At 41.9% G+C, this 4,646-nt stretch overlaps 1 long non-coding RNA gene across 14 annotated transcripts; it reads right to left on the bottom strand.

Moving 5' to 3' along the window:
- Nucleotides 1–234: 234 nt before the first annotated feature.
- LOC123188443 (uncharacterized) lies at nucleotides 235–4,202 on the bottom strand. 14 transcript variants are annotated; one of them, XR_006494646.1, is made up of 8 exons: nucleotides 3,687–4,200; nucleotides 3,152–3,565; nucleotides 2,843–2,883; nucleotides 2,611–2,677; nucleotides 2,263–2,479; nucleotides 1,821–2,080; nucleotides 1,547–1,678; nucleotides 235–773 (listed from the first exon to the last, which is right to left on the bottom strand). It is a non-coding gene; the product is annotated as an uncharacterized lncRNA (long non-coding RNA). The 14 variants fall into 14 exon arrangements; XR_006494643.1 differs by adding an exon at nucleotides 1,163–1,296 and having other exon boundaries at nucleotides 2,611–3,565; nucleotides 3,687–4,202; XR_006494635.1 differs by having other exon boundaries at nucleotides 2,843–3,565; nucleotides 3,687–4,201.
- Between the last annotated feature and the right edge of the window lie 444 nt (nucleotides 4,203–4,646).

The raw sequence follows: 4,646 nt of genomic DNA, 5'->3' as shown, positions 1-4,646 counted from the left end.
GGGGATGCCCCGTAAGGCATCCCCTCTTTTGTCTTCGTTCATCGGTAACTTTACTTGGAGCTATATTTTTATTCACCACATGATATGTGTTTTGCTTGGAGCATCTTGTATGATTTGAGTCTTTACTTTTTAGTTTATCACAATCATCCTTGTTGTACACACCTTTTGAGAGACACACATGAATCGGAATTTATTAGAACTAGTGAACCCGTTGCGCCAAATGGCGCAGAAACCTGCTGATTCCATGTTAGCGATGAAAAGTAATCCATGGTTTAGTTGCTTAGTTACAGGCAAGCACATATGACAACAAATTTAATCTCCTGGAAAAACAGGGGCTTGCTGTCTACAATGAAAAGTATATGCACATTAAAATTTGGTAGCATAGAGTTCTATTTGTAACAAATCTAATCCCTGTCGACAAAGCACAAAAACATAAATGATTCTTCTACTACTCGGACTCATAGTCATAGCTCAAGTCTTCATCATCATCGCTGCCGTTGGAGTCCAAAGTTGGCCAATCCTCCCATCTTCATCTATGTTGGCAAAGGTGGCTTCAATATCCTCTCTTCCGGTTTTCGCGGAAAAGAAATCCCCTCTGCCACGCATCCCGCTCGGCATGAATGGCGGAAGCGAACATGATAGTTTTACGCTTGTCTTCCTCTGCTCTCAAATGCAGTAATCCTCACATCAGCGCCTGAAGCATCACTGCTTGCTGCAGTTGCTCCTTCCTCTTGTATATTCCATGTTTATCAGGTAAAGATGTTGTAATCCACCTTAAAAAAGAGAACATATACATTTACCTTAGGAGGCTCAAAATCTGGATTCAATAAAGCTACCAGATCAATTGAGATAGAGCCAAAACTACATAAGTAGCAGAGTTACCAACAACAAAAACAACAAGCATTTCTAACCCTAATACCATCAAAAGCATGAAAAGGACACACAAGTCTTCTTTAGATAATCTTATAGCATCAGCTACAACAACTCGCAACAATGTCAAAAGAGTTCAGAAAGAAACTTTGGATTTCAATCAGCTTGAAAAAATACATGGTGCCGAACAGAAAAACAATCCACATCTAAACAGAAAGACAATGAGTCTTGTTTGATGAATAGAGTACCACTGAAAGCTAAGTAGCACAAAGCCCCAGTCTAAGACACATACATCAACGAAGCCACTGAAAAGAGGCCTTCGGAAATCAGCAGATTCCATAGAGCTTGCTAGTCTTATTAGGAATGAGTATCCCAGTTATGTAATCAAGAAGGCGAAGAGACAGAAATATGTCCTCAGTCTGTGTTCTGTTCAGCCAAAGCATGGACGGTGAAACCATCACAGATCAGACAAAGGTAGTTTCATTTCGTCTGCATATACTATACACAAGTAACTCAAGATAACTTTATTTTGCTAAGGTTTTTAGTTTTTTACATTGATAGATACTGATGCACTTTTAATTACCGGTGTCAACAACTATTTTAGAGACTACGCACTTTGTCGCTGAAAAGTTTGCTCGTACAAGGAACATGCTAGAAGCAATAGCCGTGGGCATACCTGTAGTCACACCATCATGGGTTGAATGCCGTGGAGAAGCAAGGTGCTTCATTGTGAGAAAAAACAGAGAATGAGGGATGCAAAGAAGGAAAAGGATCTTTGCTTCAGCATGCCTGTGTCACTAAGACAAGCCTGCAAGAAGTCACTGTTTGAGGTTAGTGTCTAGTTTATTAGCAATGAAATTTGTAGAAATAGAGAACTGCATAACAAGCTCTAATGATGTATCCAAAAAGGGTTCGTGTAGAGGATGAACTGAACAAAATGTGGAACTCACCCGGCGGAGATGCAACCGGAAGGGAGAAGGGAGGATGCTTCACTGTTCTCTGTGGCGATCTGGGTGGGAGTTGACAGCTCCACAGCGTCATTGGGCGCGCATCTGCCGCGGGACACCCCTTAGCAGGCTTCTTTTTGTTCTGTTATGCAAATAAAACTGTTACTTGTTTGCCACAAATAACCTGTCCGTCCATGTAGTATTTTCCATCTGCAGCATCATCAGGATTGAAGTACTGGACAAACCCAAATCCTCGAGGCTCCCTGCAATGTACCCAAGAAAGTAGAGATCATATCAATCCTTAAAATAGGTTAATAGATTATGCTCCTGAGCAATGTAACAGAGATTATTCAAAGTACACAACGACTAAACCATCGTTACTCCCAACTATCAAAGACAATACACAGATCAAGTAAAACAAGTGAAATGTGCATCGACTGCTGACCTTGCACTCATAAGTACACCTTCAAATGCAACAAACATGTCCCTCTTCTTCATGATATCCACAATGGCATTAGATTCACAAACATAATATTAATTTTTGCAGCAATGCAAGGTTTATTAAACACACATTTTGCTGTATTGATTTTCCTGGATAAGAGAGAACATGGGAGCACCATTCTTTCCAATTTTTTGGATCATCGCCTCGCCTATCCTGCAACCTAGCAAGCAACCACAAAGGTAATCATGAATTTATAGCAACTATAAACGGTCATGAGAAAACAATATAAGAAATTGGCATGTGCAAGCTCTCAGTTCCTTGACCGGTTTTGGGAGGGATGGAGAAGCATACCCAGAGAAAAATTGTACCGCATGTCACAGAAGTAAAATAAGTAGGTGTATGTGCAGAATCAGCAATTCTGTGAGACATGGTATAATGCTGGATATTAGATATGATAAAAAAGACCATAGATAAAAACACAGGAAAGCACTCGACAAAACATGCAAAACATGTTAGATAAATAGATTTGGTGTTCATGTCTCGCAGAAAATATCGACAAAATGGAGTTGCAGAAAGCACTCACATTGCGGATGAACACCAAATCTGTTCTTATGCACCTCCCTTCTGTTAAACAACCATGACATATACCCCATTTTTACAACGGCAAAATAAGATCGCAATAACAATGACAGAGGACTGAATAAAACTCAAAATGGGATGTATGTCATGGCAATGCTTGTACCTATAGTTGCATAGTTATATTCAATGCATATAAAATAAAACTAATAAGGATGAAATCCGAATGAAAATGATGTCTATGTTTTAGAGGAGAAACTGAGAAAAACAGCTGGGCATGGTAAAATATATTAACCTGTAGCCTAGCATTACTTACCAAAGAAAATGGAGCCACTGATCATGTCAATGGAAACATATAGAGAGTGTTTTACTTATTTTCACCATTGATTCTTCACATTTATGTGCTTTCCAAATATACATTAAAGCCTTGTGTCTTATGAAATCATCATGACACTACAATTCACAAAGTTTTATATGAATCACGGTGATAAGGAACCATCCAACCATACGAAAAAGATATCATCAAAGCATGTGGAGATAGCTACATCATTTTGTACTTTAAGAAGAGGATTGTCATGATTTGTCAGTCTGAAACATGTGGAGGAGCCAATCTGGGGAAATGTCCACCTGGTTAAGAAGACATACCTAGTTACTGGGAATCATCTAATGATCCAACCACCACCAGTGCTGATGATGCTTTACCCTTGCAAAGAACAGTCTCCATAGCAACCTGAAGAAAACATGACAAAACAGTATAGCTCAGTGTGGGAACCTGAGGTTCTCAACAGAGATATGATAAAATATCATTAGATAAGTGACTAATTAGTGCGCTGATGAAACCAAGAACACACCCTCTTCAATCCTCAAGTCCTCACCCTCTTCCTCAGCCAACCATCCTGGCTTTCGACCGCCGTCGTCAATCCCATGCTCCCTGACCCGTGCTTGGTGGTAGGCAGTGGGGAAGTGGAAGAAGGATCCAGGAGTGGCCGCCATCAATTGCCAGGTCTGCCAGGTCACACCTGACCTCGCCGGCACAGGCCGCTGACCCTCTCCTGTCCGCCGTCGGACCTCCCTCCTCTCATTCCTTCTCTCCCTCTCTCCCATCTTCTCTGCCTGCAGGTTGCCACCGTCGCCGGAGAGGCTCGCCTCCGTGGCCGCACGCCTTGGATCCGGTGGAGGCGGGGGGTTTGGAGGCTGCTGGGGAGGAGTGAGGGTGTGGCGTCCCATCCATTGGGGGCTAGGGTTCATGGAGGCGATTAGGTGCGAGGCGTGCGGGAGGAGGGGATTGGGTGCGGCGCGTGGGAGGGGTGAACCGGGACTCTGGGAGGCAGCACGACTCGTGGGACGGCACGCGACTCACCGGCAAAGGTCACCCAGCGAAATTTAACCCAGCCAATAGGGAGAGACACTGAGCCCATAAATCATGGACCTCAAAAATAAATCGCAAGGTGAAAATCACAGTAAAGATCAGATGGACCTGGCTACTCGATTGACCAGATTCAAGGCGATCGGACAGCCAGGAACATCCCAATCCGAAGGACCTTTGTGGAGAAGGAGTCGGCTAGCATCCTTATAGGTTTAAATACTCTATGTGCTTTATTTATATCTTTTAAGCTATATAATTTTGCTCTAATGCTTCATTTATATCTTTTAGAGCACGGTGGTGGTTTCATTTTATAGAAATAATTGATCTCTCATGCTTCACTTATATTATTTTGAGAGTTCTTTAGAACAGCATGGTAATTTGCTTTTGATATTATAAAAAACGTTCATATAAGTACATTGAATACTAAGAGAAGTTTGATACCTGA

This window comes from Triticum aestivum, chromosome 2A (genome assembly GCF_018294505.1).
Source record: "Triticum aestivum cultivar Chinese Spring chromosome 2A, IWGSC CS RefSeq v2.1, whole genome shotgun sequence".
NCBI classification, from domain to species: Eukaryota; Viridiplantae; Streptophyta; class Magnoliopsida; order Poales; family Poaceae; genus Triticum; species Triticum aestivum.
Note: the sequence above shows the minus strand (reverse complement) of the source record. Positions and strands in the feature narration are given on the sequence as shown.